Here is a 21,202-nt window from a genome sequence, read left to right on the forward strand (position 1 = left end):
ACATAAATACTTTTTAAATTATACATATTGATAAATAAAATATTTAATTTATTTATATATATTAAAAAAAAAGAAATTATAACATGTTGATAATATGTTTGAAAATATATAGTGACAACTAAGTCAAAAGTTTTTGTTTCTATCAAGTCGCATAAAACAAGTTTGATCTTAGGAGGGTTTGACCACTTGAATTATGAGAACCTATTCTAGCTACCATTGATCCTCATTTTTGCAACATTAGATTCTTGAGAAATTGACATGGAGATTCCATTCTAACTCTGTTCTATACCTAGGGGTACACTTGGTGGACTTTTTTTAAATCCTTTTTCTAAATCTTATCGCCTGTCAACATACAAATGGCAGTCCATGAATGTAAGTGCGGAAAGAAAAAATTAATTCACATAATGGCTTAGAAAATTCTAGTTGAAATTAATAGTTATGGATAGATAAATGGAATGCCAATAAATATAATGCTACCCGAATCAAATTCCTTGGAAGTCATGTCAAATTGTCAATTGCCTTGCAAACTTTAGATCATTCTAGTGTTTTGAAAATACATACACATTACACGATTTCTACATATATATATATATATCCTTATTCGACAAGTCAAAGACTAATTCGTTGTGAATCTGAGTTCTATTTAAGAGTTTATCGCTGATCATTGGATTACTGCATATACAAGACAGAATTCAAACCTTAATACTTATTTAAGTGGACGAGTGAGGTGACTACTCGATCAATCTATATATATATTGTTTTTTTGGTATATGAGAGGCGCCAAGGCCTATATATATATTTGTTCTATACTATCTCTTAATTCGACAAGTCAAAGACTAATTTATTATGAATTTGAGCTCCATTTAAGAGTTTGCTGACTATTAAATTGCTGCATATATAAGACAGAATTTAAATCTCGATACTTGTTTAAATAAACGAGTAAAATAACTAATCAACCAATCTAAATTAATTATATAAGACATATTCTCTTTTTTGATTTTTCAGTTTTCGTTGGATTTCCGTATTTAAACACACTTTTTTTTGTCAATACGACATAGAACACACACCTACTCCACTCACGCATCCGTTAAATACTCTTTTTTCATCAAGAAAAATTCGAATCTATGTAGCATTTTTTTTGGACAGCATTTTTAAGAAGCAAATGTATTTGTCATTGGGACAAGCTTCAGCCACATTCAAACACAGGCTAATTTTTTTTGTATGAAAAAAATATTGGTGTTTTTGTTGAAAATGGGAGTATTTGGTGTAATTACAGATGGGTGAATTTTTTGGATGGGAAGCCAACACGTGGGGGGCGTAGTGGACACGTGGCAGCATTCTGGCCAACACATGGGGGCGTGTTGGACACGTGGCAGCTTCTTAGCCAACACGTGGAGGCGTGTTGCAACACGTGGGGGGCGTGTTGAATGATTTCCATACTACTGTAATACACTTCAAATATCAATATTCAACCAAAACACCATCTCTCTTTCCATATTAAAAATAATTTCTGTCAAACACACTTTAATAAATGTGAGCTGACAATGAAACTGCATTAATTACAAGAAAACTTTGGCCCATTCTCGAAACTTGAAGGGGAAAAAAGCTCCAAACTTACCATATGGAGGATTCATACTAAGACAAGAGTCCTATGCTTTCGTGTCCAAAAAAAGAAAAAAGAGTCTTATACTTCATCAACAGGCCCAAGGCAGGCTGCACAAAAAGACAAAAATCAATTAAAGAAAATCAAGTAGTCAACTTATTTGTCCGTTTAAATAAATGTCAGGCATGACCAAAAAAAAAAAAAATAAATGTCAGGAAGTTTTAATCTCACATTGTGTATACAGTAATGCATTGACCAAGATCAACGGTAGACCATTAAATAAAGTTCAGATCAACAATAGACTAATCTTTAATTTATCGAATTAAAGGATACTATGGAATTTTTTTTAACAGATTCATGTATATATACAATGATGTATGAAATAGCATTATCAAATGGAAACGGTATTAAGTATTATCATTTCCTAAAATAGAATCTGTACACAATAAATAAATAAAATAGAGCCTGANNNNTTAGATAAAATTTACTATATACAAAGTGATTTTTTAGATAAATAAAATAAATCACAATCAATTTTCATTATTGAAACACTGCAAAATCCTATAATTGATTGAGCATGTGGATTTGGACACTCCTATAAAGCATGACAGGACTGGTGCAAAGGAAAATTTTGAAGGATTACCATGTGTTCATAATACACAGTGGAGGAAAAGAAGGTAATCTTAAAAATCTATTTTTGTATTTAAACTTTATTCCAATAATATATAGATCAGATCTAAATACCTTTAGACGCTTTAATAAAAACTTTATTCTTCGATTGTACGAAGATTCTATGCGTATCCACACCGAGACCAACCTTTGCTGTCATCTCTTTAACCAATGGACATCTGATCTAAATTGAGAAACCTCTTGTAACTCTTTGCACACCATAAAATTTTTCTCTAAGAATTAGGCTCACATACATTATGTGCGTAGATGTAAAGGAATAAAACCCTTGTGTTTTATTCTTATTTCCGTCACATTCCTCTACTCTTGGCATACATATATATAGTATGAGATTTGTTACTGATTTTAAATTTGAATCTCAATTCAAATTTAAATCATATCTTAAAATTCTAAATCTGAATCCTTCAAATTTATATATCGTATCATAACTTAATTTGAAACAGAATCAGTTAGAATCTCATCCAAATTTAGAATGCAAATTTAGAAATAGAATAACTAACTATTCTCAAATCTTATTTAATATTCTCAATTATCATACTATTATTATATTCTTGGTGCTAGCAAAGAATGTAATAATATTCTATTTTGAATTAATATAATTATTTATTTGATCAAATCAAAATAATAATTAAATAATTCTATAGCAAAGGTTAGAACACTCGTTAGTGTGTGACCCCATAGGTTCAATACTAAGCAAGTAGTAAATTAGTCATACTAAATTTATTAATCAAGGTTGGCGTCTAGCAACACTCCTCAATGACCCGATAGTATGAAGTAATATATTTTTACTAAGAACCTCAGAAGAACAAAGTATAATTCCTTCCATCTTTCCAGCTCTTGGTTAACCCTTAGAGTATGGTTTAATTGTCAAACTCTAACTTATTACCATTATTATAATGAACTGTGAATGACCTAAAAAACTCATTTCTTCATTCATTCAATCCCCTTTGCCAAGGTTTTATTCATCTCAGTCATTATAATCATAGAGCTCAAACTCTTTATAGAGAGTTGACGGATTCCTTATTGACTAATCATTAATTCTACAAGTATTTAAATCATATCCAATATCCATTCAACTAGCACCCTAGGGTATTAGGTGTCCGGAATCAAAGTATAATAAATACATTGTTAATTACTATGATAGTCGCAGGTCAAAGGAAACTCTATTACCATTTTCATCTTGAGAATATCCTATTAATAAATATACGGTAATTATAACCATTAGAAATTCTCAAAGTGAGTCAATTCAATGGTCATATCTATATATGCACCATCTATATATATAATTTAATAAATGAGATCTATTAATCTTCATCCAATGAAGACCATTATATATATTTATCTTTTCAGATTATTAATGTCCTTTTTAATAATCCTATGACCAAGAACAATTTAGATTAAATTATAAAAGATTTATCTCTCAATATTATAATCACTATCACAATGATAAATCTCTACATTTAATCAAGGACCTTATTATATTAACATTTTAATATAATAACAATAACAAATTATTTGACACATGATTGATTGGATTGTGGTCATACTCCTTATTCCCAACAATCTCCCACTTGCACAAGAGCCAATCATGATAGATTGGATCTTGGGCATACTATTATCTCAATAATCTCCCACTTGCACTAGAGCCAATCAATCATGTGTATAATTTTTAATGCACATTTGTGTTTATTAAAACTCTTTTGACCTTAAACACCTTAGCTTTTGAGCACATGTGCTTGATCTTTTGCAATATACGTCTAGTGCATAATACACGTTTTTTCAAAACATAAAATCTCCCACTACAATGGTGTATAATTTTATTTTAAGGACAGTCCTTATTGAACATGATTATAAAAAAAATATAAGTAACCATTAGATCTATCTTTATAGAATTATATCATTATATAAATAGGTTACTTTTTCAAAATATTTGTTTGACGATCAAATCCTTTTTATGTCAAGAGAAAAATATATCTTTGTAAATACAAAGTTTTCTCTTGACATTGCACAAATCAAACTTTAGATTGTTTTGAACTTCATCAAGATTTATTTGTTCACCTTATCTTCCTTTGAGAGGGAATCTCTTTTTTCAAAAAAGAGTTCAAACTCTTATCACAAATACTTTGTCTTAAAAAGGTGATAGAAATAATACTCATTATTTTTTTAGGGTAACCAATAAATCTCATTTATTGGACCTAATATCAATTCTATTATTGTGCAATCTCTTAACACATATAAGACATCTCCAAACTCTAATGTTCTTGAGTTTCAGCTTATGCCTTTTTCATATCTCATATGGATAAAAAATTGATTTAGTAAAAAATTTGTTAATTTAGTAATATTTCTAAAATGTAGTCCAAATATTTAACAAAAGATTACTAGTATTTGTGCATTAAGAGAATCTCATTCTCTATTCAATAAAATATCAATTAGATATTAGAGATTTTATTTTAAAATTTTATAATAAAAATACTCAATATCTTTATTATTAGTCTAACCAACCCTTAAGAGCAATTTTGATTCGCATCCTCAATACTCATATTGAGTTTTTCCAAAAAGATCACAAACCTTAATCAAATTAAGGCCAATTATAAATGGTAACAAAATAAATCTTCAAAAATGCTTGCAAGAATAATTCTCGCAAAAATCATTTGCCTAATAGCATTTCAACTTCTAAAGTTGTTTAATTTAAAATATATCGCCCAATAATTTCACTATTTTAAACAAAATTTTTTATAGTCATACTATCTTACTTTGGGAATCATACATCTTCTCAAGATGTTTAATAATAAATAGTGGGTAAATACCTTTGAAATTGGAACTCATGATTGTCAAAAACAACACAAATGGTAGTAAAGCAATATTTCAAATACTTCACAAGTATTGACTATTTCATCACCAATTTTATTGGACAATATTATTTCAATAGGATTATCATATCCATGATAACCCTTTCATACATAAGAACAATTCAAGTATGCCATACGAAAGATGGACATATTTAAAAATTTAAAATATGAAAGTAAATTAAGAAATTTATATCTCTGTCAAAATTATTTAGAATCATGAATGAGTACCTTGGTTGTCAAGTTGTTACTCATACCTATTCCAAATAAATATGATTAAATTGTACCACATACAATTATAATCCCAAATAATTATCTGGTTGTCAAACAATTATTTAACTGAATTATATTTTATACCCCTAGGTTGTCTAGGTTCAAGTATAAAATTAATTCTCCTTATACATCATCATATGCATAAATAAATTCTATCCGTGAGTACAAGTCTCCTGATTGTCAGGTTGTTCCTTGTAAATAAGAGATAAATTTATTTTTGGCAAACTCCTAACTTTTAGGATTTATCTCAATTGTTAGAGAATTTCTACCAGTATTCATGGATTAAATTTTATACTCCTAAGTTGTCTAGGTAAAAATATAAAATTAAATCTCTAATACATCAAATGTATATACTGATTAATATCTTGAAAATAAAACTCCTGGTTGTCAGGCCGCTCTTTATAATCAAGAACATTAGAAAACCTAATTTCTAAAATTATAGTGTTCAAAACACATCAATCAAATCAAAATTTGATTTTTCATGTACTAACGTTTAGCCTTAAAAAATTATCAAATCAAAATTGACCTTTAATCACATGCTTAAAAATAATTTGAATTAATCCTATTAATTCATAAACTTTAAGAAAATAGGAATAAAAATTTAAACACAAAAAAGCTAAAGTTCTAATACCACTGAAGGATTATCATATGTTCATAACATGCAGCGGAAGAAAAGAAGGTAATCCTAAAGATCGAGTTAATGCCCAAAATGGTCCCTGAAATATCCAACTCGCTTCAGATTAGTCTTCCATTTTTTAAAATGACCAAATGCATCCCTGACTCTCGGAATCGTGAATCTCCGTTAGTCCAAAAGTTACCAGACGTTATAACACTGCTGATGTGTGCAGTTAAATGCTTAGTTGACAATTTGAAAAGTGACACCGTTTAAGGGGAACAGGGCAAACAATGCCGTTTGCTATCAAAAACACTTTCTTCTCTTCTGCATCATCTCTTCATCTCCTTCAACTCGCAATTGTCGAGCTTCACAAGTGCCCCTCCGTGGCACCCCCGGTTGTGTTCAGTGAATCAAGTTTTGCATGAAGCATCATCATATTCGCACATTGCAGAAGGTGAAAGGTGAGTGTTTAGGTTTTTGTAATCTCTCACTATCACTCTTTTTGATACAAATTTTGAATGCCTGGATGTAATTTATATTAAGATAAATCGCTCCAATGATGTTCAAAACATTATAATGATGGAAAAAGAAAAAAGAATAAAGGAATAAAGGGAGTTATTGGTAAAGTGAAGCGTAAAAAAGATGGGGATTTCAATTCTGTTATTGTGGCTTTTTATTTGAGCAATGCTTTGTATGAATTTAAGTTCAGAGAGGACAAAATTGATGAGACATTGTGCCAAAAATGGATATGTTGATGAGGTTGCAAGCTTCAACGAAGCTATTAACTGTGACTACTACTTCCAGTTTTACTTGGATGACCTTCTATTTTGGGGGTTTATTGGGAAGCTTGAGGAGGATTGTTGGAGTCCTGCTAAGGGAGGGACAAAGTATTACTTTTTTATGCATGTTCAATTTGATGTTCTTTTAATGGAGACCAAGTCATAGAAATGAATGTATTTGGTGATTCAAATGGTGCTATTGATATAAGTAATGATGTTTGATGTTGATCTTGATGTTGATTTAAGTTCACTTATTCAATTACCTGAAATGCAACTGCACTGCATTTTGAGAATAGGATGGATAGATACTTAAAAACTTCTTTGCTGTTCAGGTACTCATCAGCATCTTTCTATGGCTTATGGCTTGGAAATGAATGGGTAATTTCATATACAATTAACATGAAAAATAAATGATGTCTCATTATATTTTTTTATCAACATCCTATGTCTATTGTGTTACTTGATTATGATTCCAGAAAAGGAGTGTTAATTTAGCAGTAATTCTTTACATTAGACTAGTTTTTGTCATAGCCTCTATCTTCAACATTATTGCAATATTTTATGGTGCCACAACTGCTCTCACGTTTTGCTTCATTATTGTGATTCTTGTTATATTCATAGTCATTGCTATCCCCTTACTCGTGTTTGATGGAGTTATTGGATACGGCTTTAGAATTGAGTTTTAAAACCCTTCTTCCACAAAGAGATATCTTAGGAAGATTCAGCAATTTGTTTGATATACAAAAATACCATTTCAAATGTTTATTGGCGATCTTGTGTCATTTAGTGCAATTGTCCTCACTCTTTCTAGCATTTTGTTCATCACATTTATCGCTGCCATTGTCATAATTGCATTGGTCAATATTGGCCTGACATAAATTCAATTATTTGTGGAAGACCATGAATGGTGGTGGAGGTAAGTTATTTTGCTAATCAAAGTACTTGCTGCTTGTGTAATAGCAGATTGTTAATGAAATAACATTACTTTTTTCATCTGAAGAAGAGAAGGAGAGTCGAAGAAGAGAAGAAAAGTCGAAGAACAGAAGAACGTAGCATACAGTTTGAAGAAGGGAAGACAATTAGGGTTTTATAATTGAAATGGACTAATTTGGGTAATATTAGGCAATTACAGATACCAATTTGAATCAAATTCAACCTTGGCACACATCAGCATACAGCTAGAATGCCCACATGGCAGTTAACGTTCCACATCAGCAATGTTTTGACGGCACTTCTGCGAGGAACTAACGGAGACGCACGTTTCTGAATTTAAGGGATTTAGTTGGTCATTTAAAAAAATCAAGGATTAAATTGAATACCGATTTGAAATTCAGGGACCATTTTGGGCATTTACTCCCTAAAGATCTATTTTTGTGTTTAAAATTTATTCCAATAATATATAGATCAAATCTAAATACCTTTAGACGCTTTAGTAAAAACTTTATTCTTCAATTGTACGAAGACTCTATGCGTATCCACACCGATACCAACCTTTGCTGTCAACTCCTTGACCAATGGACATCTGATCTAAATTGAGAAACCTCTTGCAATTCTTTGCACACCATAAAATTCTTCTCCAAGAATTAGGCTCAGATACATTTATGTGCGTAAAGGTAAAGGAATAAAACCCTTGTGTTTTATTCTTATCTCCGTCACATTCCTCTACTCTTGGCATACATATATATAGTATGAGATTTGTTACTGATTTTAAATTTGATTCTCAATTCAAATTTAAATCATATCTTAAAATTCTAAATCTGAATCCTTCAAATTTATGTATCGTATCATAACTCAATTTGAAACAGAATCAGTTAGAATCTCATCCAAATTTAGAATGCAATTTTAGAAATAGAATAACTAATTATTCTCAAGTCTCATTTAATATTCTCAATTATCATACTATTATTATATTCTTGGTGCTAGCAAAGAATGTAATAATATTCTATTTTGAATTAATATAATTATTTATTTGATCAAATCAAAATAATAATTAAATCATTCTATAGCAAAGGTTAGAACACTCGTTAGTGTGTGACCCCATAGGTTCAATACTAAGCGAGTAGTAAATTAGTCATACTAAATTTACTAATCAAGGTTGGCGTCTAGCAACACTCCTCAACGACTCGATAGTATAAAGTAATATATTTTTACTAAGAAACTCAAAAGAACAAAGTATAATTCCTTCCATCTTTCCAACTCTTGGTTAACCCTTAGAATATGGTTTAATTGTCAAACTCTAACTTGTTACCATTATTATAATGAACTGTGAATGACCTAAGAAACTCATTTCTTCATTCATTCAATCCCCTTGGCTAAGGTTTTATTCATCTCAGCCATTATAATCATAGAGTTCAAACTCTTTACCGAGAGTTAACGGATTCCTTATTGACTAATCATTAATTCTACAAGTATTTAAATCATACCCAATATCCTTCAACTAGAACCCTATGGTATTAGGTGTCCGGAATCAAAGTATAATAAATACATTGTTAATTACTATGAGGAGCAATGCTAGGGAACCAAAAGGGTATTAGCCAAAAACCAGCCAAATACCTTTGGGTGAATCCAAAATCTCTACGAGTTAATATATATGGATGTTTCTTCTGCTAAGTATCAGAATGTTTCTTTTTCATACTAAATGGATGTTCTTTTATATATTTTTCGAATTTTTTTGTATTGCAAATGTAAATGTATCTATTTCTTTAATAATTTCATATTTTTTTAAATTTTATAGATATTTAATTATTTTTACAAAAATATAATTGAATGTTTCTTTTTTTCATATATTTTTTTATATTTTTTAGATATTTAATTATTTTTGCTAAAATATAATTAGATGTTTCTTTTGTTAAGTATTAGAATTTTTTTATATTAAATGAATATTTTTTTATAATTAATAATGAAAAGTAGCAATTCTTCCCCAAGGGTTGAATATTGTGTTAATCAGTATCTTATAACATTATATAATAGAGGGACAATATGTATAAATCTATTATATATCCTTATTTCTTCAACTTATATTTTTGAAAACACACAACTTTATGAAAACCTATAACTGAATTCTTTCTATGTCCAACTGCTGCATCTTCTATATCAATTTTTTTTTTACTGAATTGTATAGTATCCGAGTTAATAGTTGATGCATGAGCATCTTGTACATTTTTTCTACTTATTTTCTAGTTGATTTTAGTTAGAATTTATTAAGTTTTATCATATTTTAGTGCAAAAATTCTCTTTGGATGCTACTTTGAGTTGTTTTAGTGTTTTTATAATTTCAGGTGAAATTCGTAGCAATTTGGCAGAGTTTGGAATAAAAAGAAAAAGATGTGGAGCTGCCCCCTCTTGGGCGCTAAACGCCAAGCCAGCAAGCCCACAAGTCAGGAACGCCTCTGCCCTCTTTGGACGCTAAACGCTCAATTGGCATTTAGCGCCAGACAATCCGAGTTGAAGGCCCACTCTTGGAGCATATCTAGTTGGATTTAGCCTTTATTAGTTATCTTTTATTTTATTTTTGTAATTTTTATTTACAAACAATATCTTTTAGTTTTAGGATTTAATATTTTATTTTATTTTCAAATCAAATTAGGTTAGATATAAAAGGGAAAAGATTCACCCTTTAGGGGGACTTCGAAATCTTCTCCCTTCCGCACTTTTCAGAACCCTTGTTTTCTCTGTAAGTCATGAGCCACTAAACCTCTTTGGTTAAGGTTAGGAGCTCTATTTATTTCTATAGATTAAGACTATTACTTTTCTATTTTAATTAATGTACTGATTCAATTTCAAAGATTACTTTCATTCTTAATTTTATAAATCTGGGTGGAATGAGAGCATGACCCTTATTCTAGATGCGTTCTTGTAACTCTCGGGAGAGGTCTCTCACCTGGACACAGTTTGAAAGTAAATTCCTCCTAAATTGCTAATTACTTGAACTAATTTGATACGTGACATATAATCTGTTTATCTTTGGGTAATTAGAATTTTTGTGGCCATAAACTAGATTTGAACTTTACCCTCTAATCGGAATTAAGTGACCAAGAGATTGGCGGTTAATGAAGATTAGAGAAGACTACATCACTAAGAGATTAGGGTTTAGTCAATTACAGTTTGCCATAAAATGAATCTTGCATAATTAAAATAGTTGGTAAGAAACCTTTATCCAGAAAAATAAACATCTCCGATACCTTAACTATTTCTCCCATTGATTTCTACACCAAACTCATTATTTGCTTTCTTTTCTCCTGATTTACTATTTAATGCTTTTAAAAACCACAAAACCAACTCTTCTATTCACCTGACTAAGTCAATCAGTTGAGTAAGTCAATCAGTTGACTATTGTCACTCAGTTTCTCAGTCCTCGTGGGATCGACCCTCACTCACCTGAAGTATTACTTGGACGGCCCGATACACTTGCCGGTTCAGTTGTGGATATTCTCAAAATCCGCACCAATAGTCATTGATTCCATATTACCTTTTAATCTTTGAAATAGGTAAATTCACCTTATGCATCATTTTCATACATGCTGAATTTTAAAAAAAAAAAAATTAGAGTAACATAAATATTCCTTAACTTAGCTTTAATAAACTTATAGGAGTTTGGATGACCCATAAAATTAGGTAGAAAATAACACAACATAAAATACCTAAAGACATGTTGCATACAATGGGGACAAACAATATAATTAGATGTTTCTTTTGTTAAGTATTAGAATTTTTTTATATTAAATGAATATTTTTTTATAATTAATAATGAAAAGTAGCAATTCTTCCCCAAGGGTTGAATATTGTGTTAATCAGTATCTTATAACATTATATAATAGAGGGACAATATGTATAAATCTATTATATATCCTTATTTCTTCAACTTATATTTTTGAAAACACACAACTTTATGAAAACCTATAACTGAATTCTTTCTATGTCCAACTGCTGCATCTTCTATATCAATTTTTTTTTTACTGAATTGTATAGTATCCGAGTTAATAGTTGATGCATGAGCATCTTGTACATTTTTTCTACTTATTTTCTAGTTGATTTTAGTTAGAATTTATTAAGTTTTATCATATTTTAGTGCAAAAATTCTCTTTGGATGCTACTTTGAGTTGTTTTAGTGTTTTTATAATTTCAGGTGAAATTCGTAGCAATTTGGCAGAGTTTGGAATAAAAAGAAAAAGATGTGGAGCTGCCCCCTCTTGGGCGCTAAACGCCAAGCCAGCAAGCCCACAAGTCAGGAACGCCTCTGCCCTCTTTGGACGCTAAACGCTCAATTGGCATTTAGCGCCAGACAATCCGAGTTGAAGGCCCACTCTTGGAGCATATCTAGTTGGATTTAGCCTTTATTAGTTATCTTTTATTTTATTTTTGTAATTTTTATTTACAAACAATATCTTTTAGTTTTAGGATTTAATATTTTATTTTATTTTCAAATCAAATTAGGTTAGATATAAAAGGGAAAAGATTCACCCTTTAGGGGGACTTCGAAATCTTCTCCCTTCCGCACTTTTCAGAACCCTTGTTTTCTCTGTAAGTCATGAGCCACTAAACCTCTTTGGTTAAGGTTAGGAGCTCTATTTATTTCTATAGATTAAGACTATTACTTTTCTATTTTAATTAATGTACTGATTCAATTTCAAAGATTACTTTCATTCTTAATTTTATAAATCTGGGTGGAATGAGAGCATGACCCTTATTCTAGATGCGTTCTTGTAACTCTCGGGAGAGGTCTCTCACCTGGACACAGTTTGAAAGTAAATTCCTCCTAAATTGCTAATTACTTGAACTAATTTGATACGTGACATATAATCTGTTTATCTTTGGGTAATTAGAATTTTTGTGGCCATAAACTAGATTTGAACTTTACCCTCTAATCGGAATTAAGTGACCAAGAGATTGGCGGTTAATGAAGATTAGAGAAGACTACATCACTAAGAGATTAGGGTTTAGTCAATTACAGTTTGCCATAAAATGAATCTTGCATAATTAAAATAGTTGGTAAGAAACCTTTATCCAGAAAAATAAACATCTCCGATACCTTAACTATTTCTCCCATTGATTTCTACACCAAACTCATTATTTGCTTTCTTTTCTCCTGATTTACTATTTAATGCTTTTAAAAACCACAAAACCAACTCTTCTATTCACCTGACTAAGTCAATCAGTTGAGTAAGTCAATCAGTTGACTATTGTCACTCAGTTTCTCAGTCCTCGTGGGATCGACCCTCACTCACCTGAAGTATTACTTGGACGGCCCGATACACTTGCCGGTTCAGTTGTGGATATTCTCAAAATCCGCACCAATAGTCATTGATTCCATATTACCTTTTAATCTTTGAAATAGGTAAATTCACCTTATGCATCATTTTCATACATGCTGAATTTTAAAAAAAAAAAAATTAGAGTAACATAAATATTCCTTAACTTAGCTTTAATAAACTTATAGGAGTTTGGATGACCCATAAAATTAGGTAGAAAATAACACAACATAAAATACCTAAAGACATGTTGCATACAATGGGGACAAACGTCAAGCTTTCTATTTTGAAAACTAACCCATAATGACTCTAAACACCTAAAATAAACCATGATAAACAAAACTCAACCATAAACCAACAACATGACATACATTGATAGCAACATCATTGATAGAGTATTTACCACTCTATCCAATTCAAAATATCAGACTATATATAGACTTTCTGCATGAAGAGTAACTAACTTAACAGACACTTTCTCCTCCCAAGTTCTGTGCATCAAGTGCTCCATCCTTACAAAGTGATACCTAAGGTAGCGTTTATTTTGAGGTATTGGGACAGAGATTGGAAGACTGAAACTCAATATTATGTTTGTTGGTCCAAAGATTGATACTAAAATTTCAGTCTCTGTTTCCAAAAATTCAGTATTTTAGTACCTCCAAAAGTGGGGACACATGGGATTGAAATTTTTAGAGATAGAGACGGAAACTTTAATAATATTTTATAACTAAAATACCCCCTTTTAATTAATTAATTCTAACTTTACCCTTTGTGCAAATTAAATTAGATCTTCATTCTTATTTCAATTTCTGTCTCCTATTTTACATCAAACACAATATTGAGACTTATTTCAGTCTCTGTCTCTCAGTGTCAGTCTCTCATTCTTTGTCTCTCTTCCAAATGCTACCTAAGTTTTGACTACAAAAGATCTGTTCTTTCAGCATCATTAGTGAATCTAGTCCTACATTTCATGACCAAAATGATGTTCTCAAGAAAAAGATTAGGATTGTAAGGAACACTTAGTCATATAACTCTAACCTTTCTTTCCCACCATAACTTGTTCTGAGAGTCATGCTTAATAGACCACACTAACACAGATTGTTTATATCCAATCTTTTCAGTTGATATAAATCCAAGACCATTGTAAAGGTGTGTGAGTGAATGATCTGTAAACTTTGCTTCATCTGGGACTTCATTTTGATAAAACAAACCTTTGCTGCAATGAAAACATTGCTATAATTGTAGGTTAGTAAAGTTAGGACCATCCCAGCCAATCCAAAATGCAAATTCATTGACCACAATTGAATTAGGGCCCAACTTCTGAATCGCCGTTTACGCAACACCAGAATGAGACCAATCATTGTCAGATGAGTTATAGAGACTCCATGACATGTTGGAGTCTGAATAGTGTTTCTTGTATACATGAACGATTTGGTACTCCATTGAATCGTTTAAGAAACCAAACACGTAAAGAGAGACTGCATGACAATAATGTTGCGTTGCCTCGTCAGAGACAGTATGAAACTGTCGAATCAATAGATTCCAAATAAGGAGGTTGGAATCCAATCCATCCTAAGAAAAACGTACACAGAGGACATCGTGGCAAGAACCAATAATGGAATATCACCCGAACTGATTTATCAAAAACAGGGAGATTTAATGGAATTTGTTGAGGACAATCAACATTGGTTCTTGTAAACCATATGGAATTTTTTTCCATAGCTGGGTAGCCAACTCCAATAATAACATTCCTATTTTTGTCCTTGGTCTCGAACCAGTTCTGTTTGAGAAACATCGGACTGGAAAGCCTACCGTTCCACCTCTTATTTAAACATCTATATCTCCCCACTGTCTTTGGATCACTCTTGGCAAATATCTTCAATAGGAGATCCTGACCAAGGTAAGGTAACTGAATTTTCTTTGTTGTTGTCCCTTCCATTGTAGACACACATGTTAAAATTCTGGTTGTTATGGTATTATAATCTGGTTGGTTATTTGGTGCTTGGCTGGTGTCTATAGTTTGTGATGTGGTTTTAGTATTGATTCTTCAGGGAAAGGAAATATTTAGATTCATAATAGAATGGGGTGACTTAATGAGCAATAGGTTGTGAAGTACTCTATTTAATGAGCAATAGATTGTGGAGTATGACCAATGTATTGGGTCCACGGTCCTTGGTTTTTTAGATATAATTCTTTTGAATCGCCATTGTAGTGTTTCTATTTTAATCAATCTGACTTGGGTTGTCTTTTGCACATAAGATTATACATGAAAAAAGGAGCCAGATTTGAGTGCCTTCCAGCACAGCTCCCAATGTATATAAAATGTATCTATTTTTTGTCATTTACTGTATTTGCCTAGATAAACTTTTTGCATAGAAATAAAAGTGTTTTTATTCCTACGTCCTGTATAGAATTACACTGCAGATATTTGATAAAGTAAATATATGTTATTTTAATTATGTAGGTCTTTTATACATAGTTAAAATCGATGATACACTTTTTACCATGTATAATATATACCCCATGTAAGGACAAAAAAGTACACAGCCTATAAGAACAGCACAGTGACTTAAACATCTCTACCAATTTGTTGTCAACTTATCCACTTTATTAACTATACTACTTCCAATGGCATTTGTTCTCATCTTTTATATTTCACCACTTGGGACCAACAACGAAAAAAATATTACCCTGGTTTGGCACCAAATTGCTAACCTTGATTACTGTATCTTCTTTTATCTACCCATTTTAGTATTTATCTCCCTTCTAGGTTAACAAAGTCTACCATACCAATTTCATATCAGGCTTATTTGAGACTCCCAACATAGTGATAATGCTTATGGATGGTCATTTTCTATTTGGTGTATATGCAATACATATATATTCAATGAACTATTCATGAGAGAGTATTAGCTAGAGATCTTTTGATAGAAACATGACTATCTTATTCATATTTAACTATTCTAACAAAAATTTATTTTTCATATAATGCTCTACCTATTTGAAAAATAAGGCAGATGTATGTTTCAAACATAGATTGAACGAATTGGATTTGATTGTGCCATCCAACCAAAGCTTTCTTAAATTATTTATTAGATACTATATACCATTTGCACGCATCACCGAATGGATTATAGAGTTAGATTGATTTTTGTTTATTTTAAACTTCTGAAATTGTACTTTTAACAGGTCTCTAAAAAGTCATACATTGTGTCTCTCATCCAACAAACTCCTTGCATATCACCTTTTGCAGCATCGAGCCATACATAGACTGATCACTCATTATGAATTCTATTTCAAATCTGACTTATACTGATTAATATGATATGTATGCCATCATTGACTAATTCAGATTTTATTAAGCATTGAATAATTGCTACTTTGAAGAAATTTCTTCTGCTAGGTAGTACACCATTCCAATGGTGCTTGGATTGGCGTTCCACACTATATAATTTCTTCAATAACGTGTTATGCTCACCTTATATATTGTCAATGTGATTAGATTTTTGGTATTTTATCTGAACCTAAAAATTAAACTTGACCCTCTTCATCCAAAGTGTAACACAAATAAAGAATTTCTCTTATTATGTTAAATAGGAAATACTTAATGAATTTTGATTTCATTGCAACACCGAATAATTACTGTTTTGAAGTAAATTCCTTTATCAGAAAGTCCACCTCTCCACTGAAATCTTTTTAATGGTTTATTGTATATATGTTTCATCGAGAACCATATTTATTAAAAAACATGAGATGTGTTGCTCTACTTTATTCTGAAAGGTTACATGAATTTATTCCTTTTTATATGTGTCAATTAGAATGTATACTCTTTATGCAAAGTGCTTCTGACATTGAATCATTACTCTTAGGATGAAACATGGGATCTCTTTGACTACTAACATTTTGATGGCATTGCTGCATAATTACTACTTTTAAGAAAAATCTCAAAACATGGGATAAAATCATCCCATGCAACCTCTTAAGTTTTTAATATATATAATCTACATAGATACACATCTCCTTAATCATGTGACCTGTGAACCTCCTTTATTAACACTAATATCATGGCACTTTATCTAATCTAATTAAGATCTAATATAGCAAATTGGAAATTTGATTTGACATGACACCTGAACATGACATGTTCTTCAATTTTATCTATACTATAATATTAACATTAAATATTAACGAATATGGTGATCCATAGATCATACAGTCTCATAATTGGATATCATTGAGGCTCAATTTCTTAAATAGGGTAATCCTATTGTCATCCTTCTTAGATTTAAGACTTTCTTAATAAATATTTTTATTGAACCTGAAAATTACACTTGACTTTATTCATTCATTCATTGGATATCGATTTTTGAAAAATTACTCATATTATGAAACATAGGAAATCCTTAATGAATTCTGATTTTGTAGCAGCACTGAGTAATTAATGTTACGAAGTGTTTCTAAAATTTGATTATATTTGAATCATTGTTAGAGAGAGAAATTCTCAATAATGGTGAAGCTATATGTTAAAATCTTTATGTGTGTATACTTGATTGCATATATCCAAAAAGCATCTCTTATTGTGTCTTTGATGTTTTGCTATTTTGGTTTAAAAGTTCATACTTTCGTATAGATATGTGTTAAGAGCCTACTTGAAATTAGAATATCTTCCTATAAGGTTAACCATTTAAGATTGCACTAGTTTTTTGAAAAATTACTCATATTATGAAACATAGGAATCCTTACTGAATTCTGATTTTGTGGCAGCATCGAGTAATTACTATTTGAAGTAACTCCCTTCATCAATAATTCCAACCCTCCAATGTGGTTTCTTTTTATATTACAATACACGTATTTTCTCGATAACTATAATTATCGAAACATATGAGATGCGTTCCTCCTTTCTATACTAAAATGTTTGAGGACTTTCTTTCGATCTATAAGTGTCAATTAGAATGTACAAACTTTAAGCAAGATAGTCATAATGAGCTATTGTAATTAGAATGAAAATATTGTATCTCTAAATAGGAAATAAAGCCATCCAATGGAACCTCTTTTAGATTTTCAGTATATACAACCCAATCAGACACAAGAAATTTCGATAGGAAGAAATTATCATTGATATTTGATATTTTATATATATTACCGAAAAAAAATTAAAAAAAAATATGAATAATAAATAACTTTTCAAGAAAATAATTGATCAACAGGATTTGATTTTTTTTTACATGTTACATAGATTTTTTTTTATGAATAATAGACTTATCATTGTAATTTATTTTATAGTGAGAGTACATAAAGAGTACATAGTATATAAGATGTAATAATTCAACAAATATTTTTTAAAAGAGATTTTTTATTCTCTTCGACAATGAGAAGAACTCATTTTTCTCCCTCTCTTAATTCCTTCTGATTTCATTTTTCTCCCTCAAAATAAAAAAAAATAATCTAGATAACAAATTTTGTAAGCAGCTATCTTCTCTCTCCTCTTTACCTTCATTCTCGAAAAGATTCTCGAAAAGATTTACCTTCGTCAAGAAGCATGACTCGCTGTCCACATTGTGTGAAAAACCGCGCAACATGCGTTCAAGGATGCAAGTACCGGAGGCATTTTCTGGCAAACTCCAAGAAATACTAACATCTACTAACGGACTGGACTTTTGAAATTGTTAGAAAAGGAATGCGTTAATGCCCATCAGAGTGTGTATAGGAAACATTTCTCTACACTGCTCTGGACGGCACGACAGTGGACCGCTTGGTTCTTCTTAGAATTGAAGTAACAAAAGTCTAAAGTCGAAGAGGAGCTGTATCACATTCGTCTCGAGACAAAGGAGGAGCGCAAAGAGAAGCGCGGAAACTACGAAAACAGGCACGCTAAGAACCAGATCCCTACACAGCGAGCCTAAAGAAGGTGAAGAAAAGAAATGGAGCTGCGGATGACGCATTCTTTTAGGTTTTTTTTAATTTTTGATTCAAATATTTTTTTTGTTTGATTCAATTGTACAATACTAAAATCAGAGTTGTATAATCAGCGTGACAAATTTTTTTTATTCAATTAAAACTCAGAAGTTGTGAATAAAAAAATGTTACTTAGATTATTTTTTTATTAATAATAGTTTTATCATTGTAATTATTTTTTTTGGATAAAGTGAGTTTTTCTCATTGTTGAAAAGAATGAAAAATCCCCTTTAAAAAATATTTGTTGAGTTATTACATCGTATATACCATGTACTCTTTATGTACTCTCACTAAAAAATAATTACAATGATAAGCTTATTATTGATAAAAAAAACTAATCTAGGTAACATCAAGCTGTGATGTTGATGGTTTGATGAACCAAAAGGGATTACGAGAGAGAGAAATGAGTTCTTCTCATTATTAAAGAGAATGAAAAATTCCTTTAGAAAATATTTGTTGAGTTATTATACCTTATATACTATGTAATCTTTATGTACTCTCACTAAAAAATAATTATAATAATAAGCCTATTATTGATAAAAAAAAGTAATCTATGTAACATTACAAAAAGGAAATTGACAAGAAAATATATTATAAAAAATTTTGGTTATGTTTTTCTAACACACAGAAAAAGATATGATTTAATAATAACGTTGTTACTTCTACGTTAGTTATTCTATTAACTATTTGTATCAAATGTAATGATGGAAGGATATCAGCAGGGTATGCGTCTGGAGGAGAGGTACGTTTCGTACTTGTAGATGGTCGGATTGTATCATTTTGCCCGGCTGAACGAGAGATGATTTAGGTTGAATGAGCCCCTGGTTAGAGCGTTCGTGGAGCACTGGCATCCGAAGACGCACACGTTTCATATGCCATTCGGGAAGTGCACCATTAAGAGAATAAAATGTGATCTCTCACTATTAATTTTATAAATAGAATTAAAAATAAATATAAAAAATAAAATAAAATTTAGAAATGATATCATGAGATAAACGAGACGGATGTTTTAATATACACATCTGGTCCAAATATTAATTATCTACCCGGCCCATTACCCCTAATTACTTGTGGATATTTTTATCGATCTAAATGCAAACTTACAGGTATTTTAAAGACTTGCATCCGCCATGTTCTACACCTCAAATTAAATTCCTTCTATCTAAAATATAATTTATCTTATGAAAATAAAATACAAAATACTAAAAAAACATGTTAAGTTTTAAATATAATTAAAGTCATCATATTACAAATTTTAAATACAACAACAACAAAGCCTTGTTCCACTAAGTGAGGTCGGCTATATGAATCAAATGACGCCATTGTGCTCGGTCATGTATCATGTTTACAGAGAGACCGTTTACATGTAGATCTCGTTTGACCACCTCATGGATGGTCTTCTTAGGTCTTCCTCTGCCTTTCGCCCCTTGTCCATCTTCCATCTCATCCACTCTCCTGACTGAATATTCTATCGGTCTTCTTCTCACATGTCCAAACCACCTAAGACGTGATTCAATCATCTTTTACGCTTGCAGTACATAGTCGGTCCCAAATCCGGATAAAGGAGGAGGGTACTTAAACATTATTGTTTTTCTAAGTTAAAGCCTCTGCATATAAGACACAGTTCTCTAAGTTAAAAAAATTTATTTATTGTGAATTGTATCATACTTTATTCTTGTAATTCTTGTGATGTGCTTGATTATATAATTTTTTTTTGTAAAATTTGAATAATTGTGATTATCTTAATTCACAATAATCAAAGTGGAAATAATATCATGTGTCAGATCAATTTAATAGTATAACAAATAATATGACCATATTTTACTAAAATTTCATTACCATATAACATAACATAGTTCACAAAATAAGTTTTAAAATATATATTTGGATACTCTGCCCATCACTAATTACTAATATAGTTTGAAATCCAATATTCACTCTAGAAATCTTATGATAAATAACCTAACAAAAGGTAGAGTAACTATTGATACTAATCTTGGTTTAGCATATTAATTATCACAATTATTAAGATGAAATTTCAACTTTTTCAACCCCTTGCAGCTGAGCTTATTAGTGAAATTCTGCTCTTCCTTATTGTTCACATTGGTGTTAGCAGTCTTTACACCACTGGAAGTTCTTTTAGCAAGTGTTTTGAATTGAGGTTGGAAGCAGTCTCTTCAATAGAATCCTCTAGA

At 30.7% G+C, this 21,202-nt stretch overlaps 1 long non-coding RNA gene across 1 annotated transcript in view; it reads right to left on the minus strand.

The window, feature by feature from the left end:
• Positions 20,262 to 21,202, minus strand: part of LOC110264502 — a 2,739-nt gene continuing 1,798 nt past the window's right edge. The window contains exon 4 of the long non-coding RNA XR_002350679.1: positions 20,262 to 21,197. This is a non-coding gene — a long non-coding RNA (uncharacterized LOC110264502). The remainder of the gene's footprint in view (positions 21,198 to 21,202) is intronic.

This window comes from Arachis ipaensis, chromosome B07, assembly GCF_000816755.2.
Source record: "Arachis ipaensis cultivar K30076 chromosome B07, Araip1.1, whole genome shotgun sequence".
Lineage (NCBI taxonomy): Eukaryota > Viridiplantae > Streptophyta > Magnoliopsida > Fabales > Fabaceae > Arachis > Arachis ipaensis.